This window comes from Periplaneta americana, chromosome 16, assembly GCF_040183065.1.
Source record: "Periplaneta americana isolate PAMFEO1 chromosome 16, P.americana_PAMFEO1_priV1, whole genome shotgun sequence".
NCBI lineage: Eukaryota > Metazoa > Arthropoda > Insecta > Blattodea > Blattidae > Periplaneta > Periplaneta americana.
In genome coordinates, this window is record NC_091132.1 from 106416741 (window position 1) to 106434401 (window position 17661).

Consider the following 17661-nt stretch of genomic DNA (forward strand, 5'->3'; position numbering starts at 1 on the left):
ATAGGAAAATAATAGCAAAGGAAAGTTAGTGTTGTTATTGCAATGGTAATATGGCTACCGAGGTTAACAAAATTATATGAATAAGGAAGAAATTTCCTATGAGTGCCATTATAGAACAGCTGGCAAAGAAAAATAGCTTCCATTACACTTATTATTTCCAAATAAGGCACTGACATTTGCAAGGGGATAGCTATAGTCTTGCAAATGAAAAGAAAACATTGTTTTCTTTGCGTATATGGTATGCTAGGTTTGGTTAAATTAGATATTCCTGACAGGTAGGTTCGATATTAACATAAACATTAGAATTTTAGATACAAGTGAAATCTGAATTATGTATTTCCTGCATAAAGAGTATGGCGATATCGTGTGCTTTCAGAATATTATTAAAACCATGGATTTTTGTTGGCGAAGAACTGCCACCGGATTTTAAGGTTGTTACAATCAAACGTGAGCGTCATAAAAAGCATCTAAATATTTTAGCATACGATATGCGCCATGTACATATGTTATAGAAATACTTATGCAGTGATGACTTATTATTTTTTTAAAGTAGGAAGAAAGGATTTGCCTTCTTTTGACTTATATGGATGCTTTCTATTACTAGTATATGCTTTTGTAGATTTGGCAGGAGCTTTGTCTACGTGTCCATGTTCATTACTTCCTATTTCCCTGGTAAGGTTAAGATTCACAACTTCCATTTCGTCGCTCCACATGGTGTTATTGGTCGCTATCGGTGTTTGTAGTCGAGGGTCTTGAATGCAGTCCGATTGAGAAGAAGGGATCCTCCCCTCATCTTCACTTGGAGCAGCTCCTGTATCTTGAATCATTGGTTGTGGGTTGTGAATTTTACTTATCCCATGAGGTGAAATCATATTAAGTCTATCTCTAGTTTCTTGTGAACTGCTTTTAGTTTGCTTGGGAATTTGCTCCGAACGCTCTTTCTTACGACGTTTATTGTTGGGAGTCTCATCCTCATTTTCAATTGAACTGTTCTCAGTAACTAATACGATATCGTTTTCGTCAGCCGAGTCGGTTTCAGATTCGTTCTGTATATTAGTAACTTCATCATGTATGCTTGGTTGAGTATTCCGATGTACGTCAATCTTGTCAGGTAACTCGGGACAATCAGCAGCTATATCTCTATGGCTGTCGGATAGTCGTTCTCGAGGTCATTGGTCTCGTTTACAGTGGATGTAGTAGGCAGTGGGGCATTCGTCTGTCCGTTCATTCTCGATATGATTACCAATTATCTCATCTGTAGACCTTCGCGATTGTAGTATGTCACTAAAGGTAAGCATTTGTCTTGGAGCTACAGTAACGGGCTGACGGAAGATACGTTGTGGGCAATGAGAGCGAACATGCGAAACACTGCCACATTGATAACAAGTTTTTTCTTGCCCGATATATGTAACATACGCTTCATAGTTGGCAATTATTAAGGAAGATGGAATAGGCTTTTCAACTGACATCTGTACAATACGTATACCAGTATCAACCGCGAAACGATATTTATGTGTCCACTTTTCATTGACAATTGATTGCACTTTACCATAATTCAATAATGTATTTGTAATCCTGTCGTTTGGCACCTCTGGTGGAATGTTAAACACCCTAATTGTAGTCATGTCGTCATCTCCTGATGTTATTATAACTGATACAATTTCACCATTTTGCAATTTTATATTTGTTGACCCTACATGTTTCCGCAAATAATTTTCATATACACTGCTACTGATAAATTTCAAGTAAACCGCATTCTGTTTACTACCTAATTGAATAGCTTGTAAGTCCAATTCTCGTACTTGTAAATATTCTGCAATCCACTAGTGAATTTCTATTGCTGTTGGTCGTTGTTGTTCCTTGTTGAATATTACTTTCATGGTATTCACTCTGTTAATCTTAGAGCTCATATTCGAAGCACTCTGATCTATGTACTGTATCAAACTGGACGCACACAGCAGAGCTTCACCACACAACCTCACCCGAGCGCTGTCAGAGCGCGACTGTACAATTTGAAACATACAAATACATTAACAACACACATACGTAACACTTCTATAACACAAATATGCAGCTTTCCGTACCATACATCATAAATTAATACACAATAGTCACACAAACACAATCAAACTATAATTACGACATTGCGACGACTTCAAGCATCCCATAACTGACTCACATACATAACAAATCAAGCATCCGTTACAACACATACACTTCAACATAGTAACCACACTTTTAAAAGTTACAAATTTGGCTCCAAGAAGAATAAATAGGACACTGTTACTAATTACTATTCTTCTACAATTTCTTAAATACATCTGTGAAATTCCGATATGAATAATATTCACATTTTTTATATTCTGTTACCGTTCTTTAGCGATATAAATAATATTCAAGTTATCATTTATATTCTTTTTTCCTTCATTAGCATTATAAAATAATATTCAAGTTATTTATATTGTTATTGTTCTTTCGCAATATAAATAATCCGTAATTATTATAACACAAATAAACATCTTTCTTTGTAAAATAGGTTATTTTATTTAGATAATTAAATACGTACATATATAATATCTTATATTAATTAAACCGATATTTATCACTTTCTATTCTGTTATCGTTCTTTAGTGATACTGTATAAATAATATTCAAATTATTTATATTGTAATCGTTCTTTAGCGATATAAATAACATAAATTTAATATCAGGTTTGGAAAAATCCAGTTGCATAACACTGGTATTAGTTTGTCTTTTTGTATTATTACATTATACTATCTTGAACCACAATAAAATGAAAAGGAGTAACGAGGAATTGAACCTGAGACGTTGACATCTAAATTCCGACGTTCGTCCGCTGAGCTAAGAGGGCAAAAGTGTGGAAACATTTTCGGAAAAATTGACCCAATCACAATCTACGATTTTATGATGATTCGTAGAAGCTAGTCCAGGATGCGGGGGGCAATGGCTAATTGAGATTTCCCGATCTCTGATCGGGTCAAACATCCTGATAGAATTAATATTTAACCCTTGCCGTGACTTTCGGTGAAGTTAGGAGGGCCCAATTTGTCAAATCCACTCTTCTCATCTCCACTCCTTGGGCCCCCTGGAATTTAATAAGATGCGAAAGATATAGTGGTGTGTGGTAATCAACGGGATGTTACCGCATTTAGGCCTATCCTTCCCAAGAAAAACTGCAAACATAAACAAAGGAAGCTTTAAATAGAAGAAGAAGGATATTCTGCGGACCTCTGGAAAAAGAACTAAGGAAGAGACTAGTGAAGTGCTTTGTGTGGAATGTGGCATTGTATGGGGAAGGAAAGTGGACATTACGACGAAATGAAGAGAAACGAATTGAAGCATTTGAAATGTGGATGTGGAGAAGAACGGTGCGTGTGAAGTGGACAGACAGAATAAGAAATAAAATTGTGTTTGAAAGAGTGAGGGAAGAAATAATGATGCTGAAACTGATTAGAAAGAGAAAAAGGAATTGGTTGGGTCTCTGGTTGAAAAGAATAATAGACGACATTAGGATATGTGGATCATATGCGGAGACTAAGAGGAAGGCAGAAAATAGGAAAGATTGGAGATTGCTGGGTTTGCAATGAAAGACCTGCCCATGGACAGAACACTTATGTATGTATGTTCAGAACGCCTGGAATGTCGTGTCTAAGAACAGTCGCTATTTGCAAAGACTAGTCGATTCCATGCCCACTCGACTGCAAGAATTTCGAGATAAGAGGAAGATAGACTAAATATTGAATTGTGGCTTTTTGTTTTGTTTTCTGAACGCTTAATTGTTTGAATGTTTTAAGGCCGACGCCAGTAAATTTGTTTTTGTTTATGCCACGAAAGATATTTTTATTGAGAATAAAATCTTTTTTCTTTCCATTTGCAGCCACAATACCATAATTATAAAGTCATGGCCTAATATATTAATGAACCTGATGTTAATTACTAAAATAATCGTAAAAAAGAAAGGAGCCATTATGTATAGTTTGTCTGTCTCAAAAACAGAACAAAAAGAAACATAAAAAGCACGTGGTTGTAGTCGAACGCAGGGCCTCACGAATAAGAGGCCTGAACGCTACCATTATGCTATCGAATAACACGCAGAATACTTCAATTATAACTGTTGATATCAGGCAACGTGGTCCAACAACATGTAACATCGCCTGTCTCCGAATTGTAGCGAAGATACCCGAAGGGAACTTTGTTTCAGGACAGCGGCCACTTTTTCTTTTGACAATTGTACTTAAAACCAATAGTGACTTACGTTTTAGGAGTAAGAGATTACAACTCTATTGTGTAGTTTGTAATAACTAAAAATTAAAACTATATAATAACAATAGAGTCTTTATTTACATCATAATATCGCTCATTGTAGTTTATTGACATCACTGATTTAAATGTTAAAGTTCAAACACAGTTGCCTGTTATGTGACAAACACTTTCATAAAATCAGTAAAATATTGTTACTATTATGTATGTCGTAAAATTACATATCCATATGAAGGGTACACGGGAAAGACAATCAAGGTCCATCAAAAATCGAAATTGAGTTAATAATAATATCTTACAGTGGAAAGGAAGTACTATCATTTGGTCTAGCTAGTAATAAGAAATCATCGTTCTTGACATTCCACTACGTCAATTTGTATTAAATACACACATAACAAAGTATTAAGTGCTTAAACTTTAAAATTCGTTTTTCTCGAAACTTTCTAAAATGGACCTTGATCGTTATTCCCGTGTGCCCTTCATATGTGTAAAAAATTGTTGATTAAAAAAAGAGATGGATTACAAATGTAATCCGCGCGAGTACTGGTGTCACAAATGAAAGTACGTCCGCTCAAATGAGGGCCACTTGGAACGTGCTACTGGACACACTTACCGCAGGGAGCAAGTAGGCACACGACTCCGAACAGGTTCCATGTAAACAACGCTGCGTTGCCATCTCTCCCTTCTGAAGACTGAAGTAAATCTTCGTGTGCGTCTTGTGAATACAGAACTAAAACACGAACACCTCCAATTCAGAGTCCGTTGAGCCACTATTTAAATCGATTACACATGATTCCAAGCTAGCTTCTAAGAAGCGATAATCACTTCCTTTTGACTTTACATGTTCGATATACTTCACCCATTGCTTTTTATTATTAATGTCATACATCACATTTGCTATTAATCGCGTTCTTCTTGAACAGATTTACTTCCCAATGCATTTTCTGGCCGGTTATTTCTCTTCAGTTTCGACCAAACGAATTCTATGGGACAACAATGGTAGGGGAAGGGGGGCAGTCGTATTTTGATGATAGTTCGTCAATTACATACATCTTTTTTATGGCTACGTTTTATCTCTTGTAATGTTGTTGTTGGGACTGGCATGGTCAAAGGGATGTTATTTTCACGTATAAATGGCATCTCTTGTTGATCTAGCAGTAGGTACAGGATTCACAATACGGGAATGGTATGGGGCATTATCCATAATCATGGCAGACGGTTCTTCCAGTCGTTTTATCAAAAATTCCTCGAACCAGTCTTCAAAGATTTTAGAATTCATAGTCCCACGATAAACAGCCGGGGCATCACACATACTTTGGTGGGTAACGAATAATGTTCCTGAAACGAAACCATTTCTTCCCCTCGCATGTAAAATTAACATTCCTCGCCCTTTACCTGAAGAAAAATTGTCATCACAATAACTTGACCCATGTGACCAACGACACTTTACTCCGTCATGGGTATCAGACCATGTTTCGTCTAAGTGTACTTCTTCATAACCCAGTTGTCGATAATAATATTCTACATTCCTTAAATACGAGGAACGTCACATCGTATTCGTAATGATTCCATTGCTGCTGGTTGAGATCCATGAATTTTATTTTTTAACACCATTGAACGTAGTAGTTTTATTAAAGTAGATCTTTGGTACGGAAACTCATATTGGGTGCCTTGTATTTAATTACACATTCTATTGAGAAGTTTATTTAACGTTTGAGCTATTTTATTTTGACTATTACACTCTTACTACGTCATACTACTTTTGACCAATAAAATGGTACGGAAGGACGTATTTCAACCAATCATGGCTGCTTACCGTACAATTTTATCGCGTCCCTAGCATTTTTTTAATTTTATCGCGTCCCTAGCATGTGTTTAATTTTATCGCGTCCCTAGCATTTGTTTCTTTGTTTGCCAACATTTGAAACTGCGCTGGTCTGGACGTCAAAAAAAAAAAAAAAAAATATATATATATATATATATATATATATATATATATATATATATATACACACAGCAGTTTCAAATATGACTCGCATTGGCATTCAAGAACAAGAATTAATAAAAATCACTGATCATACCTATGCATCTTCTGAAATCCGATTTACAAATAAATGAAGAGCACCATTCGGAAATCCTGAATAAGTTGAATACACCATGTAGGCCTAAATCAACGAGTTCCACTTCTATTACGCACACGTCCAATATAACATCAATTGAACCACCAACCACATTCAAATTTGAAAATTGTACATTCAATAATTATTCCTTTTAAAATTATTCATTCGGAAATTCTGAATAAGTTGAATACACCATGTAGGCCTAAATCAATGAGTTCCACTTCTATTACGCACACGTCTAATATAACATCAATTGAACCACCAACCACATTCAAATTTGAAAATTGTACATTCAATAATTATTCCTTTTAAAATTATTCATTCGGAAATTCTGAATAAGTTAAATACACCACGTAGGCCTAAATCAATGAGTTCCACTTCTATTACGCACACGTCTAATATAACATCAATTGAACCACCAACCACATTCAAATCTGAAAATTGTACATTCAATAATTATTCCTTTTAAAATTATTCATGTTTATTTTTTATGTCATCGTCGTTAATTAAAACTTTTCTAACACTTGTGTATATTAGTTAGGTTATGTTATAGGTTCTGCTATATGATATTATGGATAGTCACGTATCAGAGATTGTTTAATATTAAGATTTATTGAAAATCAACTGTCAAGTGACTGTGATTACTGGGATTCGGATAATTGAAGTGGAATGTTGCATTTTAATAAAAATGAAACTGAATCAACAAAGCCTTCTTGACTAGTAACATTGCCATCGTGTATAATAGATCGAGAACTTCTCGACGAGAAGGCATTGCTCACTACTGCCATCTAGCATGCATCTAGCGTAATATTTGTAATGTTGAGATGGTACAATAATACATTTGAAGACAGTTGTGTTTTCGTAAGTCAATTAATATTTTATTATATTGGAGTAGTTTGTTACTTCTAATCTTTATATACTTTCTTCTAATCGTGTAATAGTCAATTAAATCCCACTCGAGTTTTGATTTTCTCTAGATAAATCAAAACGTCTAGTGAGATTACTGTTGATAAAATCATACACATTTCGTCGTAATAAGGCCGTTACGAAACCATCGATTTTACGAAATTTTTCTTTCATATTTCGATCGGCGTTTTCTTTAGTTGATTTACCTTTTAGAGAGATAATTCTATTTATTTTTGCGCGAGACACTTCTGTAGCAGCACTGATATTTTTCAGTGGTGTCCGGCACTTACCTGCACCATCTTTGAAATACGTGTAAATATTAATAATAATTAGCACTGTTCCTTCTTGTAAAATCTTACCACGTCCTAATGGCAATTGTGTGAGATTACGTCTATGACTACTGTTATTATCCGTTTCCCAAGGACGCCACATTGTAAATACAATCACAATATATGGAACACAAAAGCCACAATATACATTAAAGGCTAGTTCACAATAAACCGGAAACGAGAATCGGAACGAAAACGAAAACGAAAACGGTAAAATTGTTAAAATATGTACATTTAAATGTGAGCATTGACAATTAACGAAAAGCTTGCCGGAGCCCAGGATCGGGAACGGAAAGTTGGCCAAGTTTCAAGTTTGGCGTTCACGTTTCCGATCACACCCCACTAGATTCATTCTATTGCCATCTAAAAGCTATTTTGTCGTACCTATATTTTGTAGCAAGAAGACCGTGACATAACCTATGCATTATTTTGTTCTGTGCTGTGCATCATGGAGCAAGTTTTATTTGATGAGATTCTAATATTGAGTGTTGAGGAAAATCCTCAAGTTTACGATAAGCGGCGCGCCTCGTATAAAGATGACAAAATGAAGGGGAATACGTGGCTTTCAATAGCTGCATCTTTGAACACCATTCGTAAGTGAATCATATTTTATTACTGTATTGGTTGTATTACACACTACATATTCATGCTTCAATTCAATAAGTACTGTTGTGTTCATTTTTGTTCTATTACAAAATAAATGTTTCTTCTCTAATTATTTTACGTTATGGTAGACTTAAAATAGGTTGTGATAATAAAGATGCAAGGTCATATTCATAGTACCGTTGAAATTTTGAAGTTGGTTAACCCGTGTTTATGTTGGCTGCCTTGTACTCAAGAGAGAACGCCATTGGTCAATTATACACAAATAACATCAGAATGCGTAATATCGACTTTACATATCGTTATTGACATGCATATCGATATGTATAGTCATCTACGTTCTCGGTTTATTGTGAATAAAAAATTTTCATATTCACGTCCTCTGCTTCTCGTTTTCATTCTGGTTCTCGTTCCCGGTTTATTGTGAACCAGCCTTTACTGTCCTCTGCTCGTTCTGAGCTAACTGTATTATACTTGCGGACTCGTCTGAAACCGAATACTATATGAACTTGTTATCGGAGCACTGACTTAGATCTGTCAACAGCGCTGGCGTACCAACAACCAGCCGCGTGCTTCAAGACTGAAACATCTGACGCTTCCCGCTCAAGGTAGGTGCAAGTGGCTCTCATTAGAGCGGACGTAATCTCAATGATTTGCCACGGCTGTTAATCCTGACATGTAGCTGCGTGCTGATTCTGACATTCGTGAGAATCGACACGTTACAAGTTGACAACTGGCGTTCATGTTTTCAGTCAGCAAAGGAAGTGTGGATTTAGTTATCCATGCTCTGTGATGTTCTAAGCTTTTGTTCGAGATGAGTTCCGCGAAGAGTCACAGTCGAATACTTGTCTCAGAAAAAAGATATTTCTCCTGAATTGTTAGCACGTTTTGAAGATTGACGATAAACCCTTTTGTCATGAATCGTAACAGATGATGAAACCTGGGTCATCACTCTGCCATGAGAAAGAACGAGAACTTAGCTCAGTAAACAGAGCAAGGACTGGTACAGACAAGGTATACATAAGACCATAGAATTGGGGATTATAATTATGAGAAATAGTATGTATAGGAAAACATCTCTTTAGGAAATGTTTGGCATTATGTCATGTGCAGGGTATTTTACTACTGCACACAAAATCACTATCGCCACCATTACTGTGCAATGAACACTACCGCTATCACCAATGTCATGCTATTGTCAGCCTTAATACAAGTACCAACAAGTGGAGTATCGTTGTGGAGTAACGGTTAGCATGTGTGACCGTGAAACGAGCGGGTCTGGGTTCAAATTCTGGTTTGGAAAAGTAATCTGGTTGAGGTTTATTACCGGATTTTCCCTCAACCAATTAAGAGCAAATTTTGGGAACTTTCGGCGCTGGACACTGGACTCATTTCGCTGACATTATCACCATCTCATTCAGAAGCTAGATAATCTTAGCAGTTGATAAAGCGTTGTAAAATAATCAATTAAGAAAAAGTACCAACAATACCGATCCCAACGTTTTACCTACACCATTGCCAGTAATACTATTGATCATTATCTCCACTCCCACTAATATTTCTGTTACTAATAACACTTCCACTACATTATTCACATTTCAGAGAGACAACTTCAGCCTTTTATGAATCTAGGTATCTTCTTCATCTTCCTTCAGCGTTTTAAAAGTAAATTATAAGAAGTAGGTGACCGATTCTGTTCCTTTTCCTGCAGATCTGCAATTTCTCCTACAATCTGTTATGATCTCTACAATACTTCGTGCTTACCATTCTTCCCGTATAAAGTCATTATTTTTATGATGTAACAAACTGTAATCTTACCAGAGATTGAAGTATTATTTTTCTTAATGTTTTACGATGCAAGAGCGCAGAAAACTAATCAAAATTACATGATAGACAAATTAAATATGAATTTATTCAGCAATATTATATGAACATACAGATACACTAGAATTCTAATCCATATTAAATCAGTTTAGTATTGGTGATGCATATGGGGTCTAATTCAGATAATTCACATAAAATAATAAAGTTCACATAAGAACAGGCCTGATTAAGTGAAGTTATTTCAACATACATTTGGTCTTGTAGGAATTTCAGGCGTTATGTTTTTAATGCCATATTTTCAGATAAGTTGTAATAAATACAATATTGTTTAATTGGATATTTTTTCCGTCTACAATCTTATCAAGTAAAATAATGGGTTAAAAGCCATTACAGTGTTATTATTTTATTATGTATGAACTAGACTAACGTTTTCGATCAGACATTGGTCATCTTCAGGTCAATATTAGGTACACACAGTATGTTTAAACACAAAAGGCTTTGGAATATAATAGTACAATGTTATCCTAGGACCTTATGTATATATTAAGGTTAACAGTTAAAAGTAATGGTTGGTAAAATGTATTAACACAGAGACAAAAATAACAGGTAACTAAAATATCAACTTGTAACATGGTTGATTTAACATAAGGTTTTGTGATGCGGTTCTATTGAACAATTTGTGTTTGGTGTTGTGAGATTACAGTTAGATGTATTGATTGTTTTGGTTGTGCGCTGCTAACTCCAAGGACTAAATTTAATGTTAATAGTTTCATAATATGCAAGTGCTGTTTCCTGTTTTGATTTGTTTTACATTAGTCTTTCTTTGTCTCAGGAAGCTGCTGTAAAGATTACCTTGTAAACCATTTGCATTTCATAATAACAATAATTAATCTTGTTTTCGTTCCGACCTATTATATCGTATATTAATTAAATTTATATTTCTAGAATCTTAGAATTTGATTAAGTTTAAGATTTTCTTCACTTTCATCAATATTAAAGAGCACTATGTAAATTTCTGCGTCTACTTATCTGTAGACGAAAGATCATTTGAAACATTTACATGTAACTTATAAATAAAACTTATTTGAATAACCTCCGACACAAACCCTTTTAATGCACCAATAATATTTCATAGCTATATATTAAAAGTGCAGTGGTACAGTGGCAATTGTAGTTAACCAGAAACAAAATATGTAATAATTCAGATAACGTGGTATTCCCGGAGCATGTTGTTTGCTCTGTGAAAATGGTGCAATGAGCTACTTTGTATGCGCGTGACACAAGCTGTAATGTAAAATGGTAATATAAGTTAATCTTACTGACTGAATTGTAATTGTAAAACGTGGCTGTGCTAGCAAAGTTTGGGCTTGAATATGAATACATTTACTATTAAATTAATTTCCCCGCGTGTACAATCTAAATGCATTACTATTCGTAACTCGGCGACTACAGAGTTCATAACCGTGCCGGTTATTAATTGGAAGTTGGTTTATAAAATACGAAGCCCAAGTTATTACAGTAAGATACGCTGTAGTTGTGTAATGCATTGTGTAGTTTGTCTTTGTACCACAATAAAATGAGACGACAGATAATTTAGGAGTTACGGAATTTTGAGGATCCACAAAGTAAGTTTCCAAAATATTAAATCCTATTACAAAACTCTTCAATAGTTTCCTCACGGTTGTGTATGGAACAGAATAGTGCTCTGTAAAGCTTCACAACTACAGGTTGAGCTCTAGCCGTTAGCGAGAATATAATGTAGACAAAAGTTTGATAAATTCAGGGGGAGGATTAATGTTGTTGGTGTTTATTGAACGTTAAATGCGACACATAGGCTATAAAACCTTGTTGCAAGTTTAAATATATTATATTTGTGGTTATGATCCCAGAGATTAAAACTGAAAGTTTTTATAAAATTGTGAGGCAATTAAATGATAGCTTGTTCAGCCACAAAAGCGGCGACTCCATTCGATTTGTGAAATTAAAATAAAGCTCATTCTCTCCCATATGAATAAGTGTATTTACTATATTCTGCGTAGTACAACAGCCAATTTAGTTCAAGATGATCCTAATAACAGCTCACCAATGAACTCAATCCGCACACCTTACTTTCCATTCTATCATATTATCAACAGCTGCCTATAGATCACTTTCGACATCATCCAGCTATTTTGTAGTCATTCTTCCAGCGTTTCTTTTAATATCTACAGACTTATTAATTTCTTGCAGGGACTGGTATCATCAGTTTCACATAATTGTCACGTAGAACTGGGAACTTTCATTGCATAGTCTATACGTGATTCATTACATAAATATTCTTATTTATTAATGGCACAATGTACATATTTTTCGTAACGTCTGTCTTTCAAATACTGTCAAATTTGCCACATTTTTTAAATTAACGTCAGTCTTTCAGAACCATCTATTAATACCATTGGGGCTGGGGACTACCCTCGCACGTAGGCTGCTTGGCTAGGCCTATTGTACTATCCGAAATGGAATGAAGGCCCTCTTAGCGCTACAGTTTCCTCTGTGGACCACCTCCGAACCCTTGTACAGCCTGCAAATCTTTTTACCTTTTCGCGTATACATCATCGCGGTCCCTCAACACCAGGTCCCACGAGAACTATGAGCTTCAGGGGAGAGCCCATGGCACATAACACTACCATCAGCAACTAATGACCACATACCACGGAGTCCAAGTTCGTTGGCGGTCCGCAGCCGATTCTACATCGAAGCAAACCCGAAATATGCGAGAGAACCGGAGATGATGATGATGATGATGATGATGATGATGATGATGATGATGATGATGATGATGATGATGATGATGATGAAAGAGAGGAAGTGTAATTATCATGGCGAAATAAGTCTGAGGTCTAACGCTTTAATTGGTTGAGAAAAAATCCTCAATCGGGTAACTTCTCCCAACTAAGATGAAAGCCAGAACCGCTCGTTTTACGGTAAGACATGCTAACACTTAATCATTCCTGCTTCCTCTAAATGGTGAAAGCTTTAACAACAGCTCTTTCGGATCTTCCAGTTATACATATATGTCTGAGTAAGCTAAGCTAATAATTGCATTAATATATGAAATATTAACCTATGCCTCTATTTTTAACCCTAGAACTTCTAATCGATCTCAAAGTTCGAAAGAGGTCTAAAGCACCGCGTTTAATATTTTCTCGTGTACCATATGCATCAAATAGATTATTTTGTATCCTTCTGCAGTTCATGTTATTAAGTGTGGCATTAATTATTCCAGCTCCTTCAGTACTTTGAAGAATTAATCTTTGTGTACACTATTTAGTTCATGGTAGGAAGCTTTGAAATAGCTCTAATGAACGTGTGGGATAATCTTGTACCACAATGTTTTGCAGTAAGCACTCGTAAGCCTCGTTATGTATTTTGTCGTATGTAGACTTTTCCGTTTTAATTAATCTCTCTGTAGTTCTGAGAGTTTACGAGAAGACGGCCTATTATGATCGAGGTACATAATTCCTTCTTCCTATTATTTTCTGTGATTTTTTTTCTGATGGCTGTGTTTGCATTGGCTATAATTGTGTATAATTTATTTAAAAAGACAGGTCTTGTTGTTGTAAGGAAACTCATTATTATTACGTCATGCTGGTCAATTTTCTTGTTCTATATTTAAGTTGACGTCTATTTCTGGTTTACTTGCTAGAAGAGAGTCACTTTTATTTATTTATTTATTTATTTATTTATTTATTTATTTAATTATTTATTTATTTATTTATTTATTTATTTATTTATATTGCTAGCTCTTATCTGGCCCTTCTGTAATTTATTGCGTCATAATTCTTAATAGAGCCGGAAAAAGTTTTCTAAATCTTCTGTGATATTAGCAAGCCAGAAATTAGATTTAAAATTCCTTATTCCTTTCTTAGAATCCAGTTAATCTCTTCCCTTACTATATATTTAGCAATTTTGTGAAAAAAATAATCACATTTTTTATAGAGGTCATTTAATATTACAGAATCACTGTACATCACTAATTTTCTTATATCCCTAAAAAATCACTATGCAATAGACACATATTCATACCTGAATTATTATCCCGAGTTATCTCGTGCATCTTGATTCCAGCTCTGGTAGTTGTCCCACTTTGATTTTCTCTTGAACCAATTACCAACTTATGTTTTTTTATGGATTAATTTATGAGGTACAATACCAGTGCTGTTATCAAGGGGTTAAATGTTGCTTGTCGTGTGATAGACTCGAAATCAGGGTATTACGCACAGTGGCACATTGCATTCCGGACAGTAGTATCTGCGCTTGTGTCGAATTTGTTTGTATTTTGAGTCTCTCGCAATACTATACATGAAATCCTGTCTGTTTGGGTTGTTCTTCTTCAGAGTTCGTGGAATAACTTCTGGAAAATGTCTACCTGTAAGCCGAAGTGGGTTGGGTGATTTTCCTGGTCATCCTGTCTTGAGTGATAGGACATTCGGGGTGTATTTTTCGAAAATCTTACGAATTACCACCATTCGATAGTCAAAGGGTGTCTTCCTGCCTTCAGATATCGTATACCAAACGTGGGAATCCCACCACCAGATGTAGCAATATCACTAGCCATCTAGTCAGGAAAAGGTTAATGAAATGATGGAAACGTATATATTCGGGATAATAATCCTAAGCAGCGAAAATGGGACTCACACAAGTTAACTCGGGTTAATCAGGGAAGTGGTTAAGCAGAGGAGAAATATCCCTTCGGTCACTGCTCCCGAGCAACAATATCCTGATCTTATTGACACTGGTTGCAACCATGTATAGAGCCGGTCTGATTTATTGTTAAATCTCCAATGTCGGTAGAGGATTAAAACGATTAGACGTAGCTAGACAATATTACGTTAAACTAATAAGTATATAATTTCCTCTTCCTAGATTTTGTAGGACAGCTTACAACATCAGCTATTGAAGTTTATGATGCGATCTGACGAAGGAATAATGCTAACATTGAATTATACACTTTTATATCTGTTTGTATGGTCGGTTAGGATATATGATATAATGTGTTTTGTTTGCACCACTTTCATATTAATCTGTATCTTTTATGGGGAGTGGTTGGACTTAATCATAGCTGGGGGGGGGCGAAACCTACAAATTAGGAATTGTTTTGTAAAGCACGTACGGTCAAAAAACCCGTGTACTAACTTAAGGGTATATTCTGATACTGTAGTGCATCTGTATGTATAATATTGTTGAATGAATCTATATATCTATTTCTCTCTTTTCTTTGTCGTAACTATAAAAAAGTTCACTGGAAGTTCTTCGACTTCCCACTAGAAAGATATATTAATGCAGTCACAGCAACAGAAATCGCAATTACACCGTAAGAGTTTCAAATATCCACATTAGAGACGGGATTCGATGTAAGAAAGTTGACTACTATACAGTTGAAGCTCTGCAGTGTCATTGCGTATATGTACACTAAATAGTCCGTAATGAATAAGGCAAAGATTAGTTAAACGAAGAAGGAAAATGCGATTTTGGCATGGAATATCTCACGTTTTACTGCCACGAAACTAAAATATGAAACACCTTCAAATGCAATCTGTTCTCTTATTCTTGCAATGACCTTCTATTTTGGTAGTACTCTGGCGTCATACTATAAATTCTGTAGAAATGTTTTGAGTTACCTTGCAATCATAGAACTTAGTTCACATTATTGATGCAGTAGCGGCTGGTGGTCAAAATAATGAGTGTGCTACAATCTCTATACAGGCCTACTATATACACTTATATGTATTTATCTTAATTTGAGACTCGCCTAGTGATGAAATATGAAGTCCATACGACGTTCTTTCGTACTGCAGAACTTGTCATTTGGTGTCAAACTCCTACATCTTGGACATCATACTCTTTTCTATTGACAGTATTGCAAGAGCAGTGAGATGATCCTGGGACATAGTGTTCCTTAAAAACGTTTTTATGAGCTTCAAGAAAGAAATACATCTTTCTGGCTCAGCAGTGGTCATTGGTGTTGTAACCAAAATATTAAACAACTTCGTTACTTCACAGAATGGATCCTGTAAATTGTTGGAGACTATGTATTGTAACAATTGAACAGCCATCTATATTTCGGAAGTCAGATTTTCCGTATAGAAATCCAAGTTGTATCTGGAACACTCTTTAGTTCAGTACAATATAGCTGTTGACAGCAACTTTAACAGGTAGATGGCAGCAGCAGTCGGACACTTGAATTACAAAATACATTGTAAATAGTTCCGAGTTCCTCCACAAACAAGAATTCTTTCGTTACACTTTACTTCTGCAATCTCCAAGCTGTGTAGTGCTGAAGCTGACTACAGCACTTTCCCGCGTAAAAATAGCCAATCAGAGCAGTGATTTCAGCTTCGCACATGCGCATAAATGTCTACATTCTCATATGAAGTTCAGAGTAGCACAACGAACCCCCTGAGACACCAAAGAGCGAAGAGCGAAGACTAAACACTTTATAACGCGTCATGAACATAACCACGGGAAATTGTCAAATGACAGATCAAATACTGTGGTATTACAAATACATTATTTGAGCAAATATTCTCATTGTGCTGTAGCACTGTAGCACATAAGGACGGACCGCCCCTGTATTGATGAAGAAGGAATCTGTGGAATGCAATGGTAAGTTTTATGTCATCCCCCGTACAATTTATAGTATAAACTTGTTTATGTTAACTTCAAAACGATTCTTAAACGGAATTACAGATTTGGAATTAAAATTTGGAGGGAGACTTGATGAGAGTCCACCTGTAATTTACTGCACATGCGCAGTGTTTTGTAAGCGAAACATACAATGGCAGTTACAAATTTTATTTACGTATCTATACATAGCTACAGATGGCGTACAGACATTAAGGGCGTCTTGCTTCAGTTATCAAAAAAGAGAAAATGATTTTTCCGCAAACGTAAGACAATATTTATGAAGTTGTTGAAGAGCTAAATAAACACAGACGTTCATATGGGATGGAAATGTTGTAACTGTGGAGATTGAAGGGGACAATAGAAGACATTAAAATAAATTAAAAAAAAATATTAAGCGTGTTGTAATTGAGTGCGAGGTTAATTAGAAAATTAGATTGAAAGTCTGCGTAGTTTGGCATCTACGAATAGACACGAACTCAAGTCTGAATAGCACAATTCCTGCCCATAGTCACCGGGCAAGTGTTTCCAGTTCTCCTGATGGTAGGAAATAACGAGAAGTATTAATCATTTTATTTAACTTGCAAGAAAAAGTGTCCATTTTAATTAAACATTGTAAAGTGATAAATAATTTCTTATTAGTTTTTTTTAAATCAAAATCATACGGATATTACTTATCGAGTGAATTAGTGTCAATATTTCAGGAAAAAATTATTTTTTGTTTTAGAAAAGTTTCCATTTGGAACTATTATGGTATTAGAATACTTTGTTGTACTCCATCAAGGAATAAGCTGTTAAAATCTGCACAGCTGCATTACTTCTACCCTGTGTGTTTTAATAGCTGACATTTTTTGTCGACATGTAACACATGAACAAGTTGCAAATTTTTATAGATAGAATTAATGCTTTACAAAGGACATAAAAAAGTTTATTTG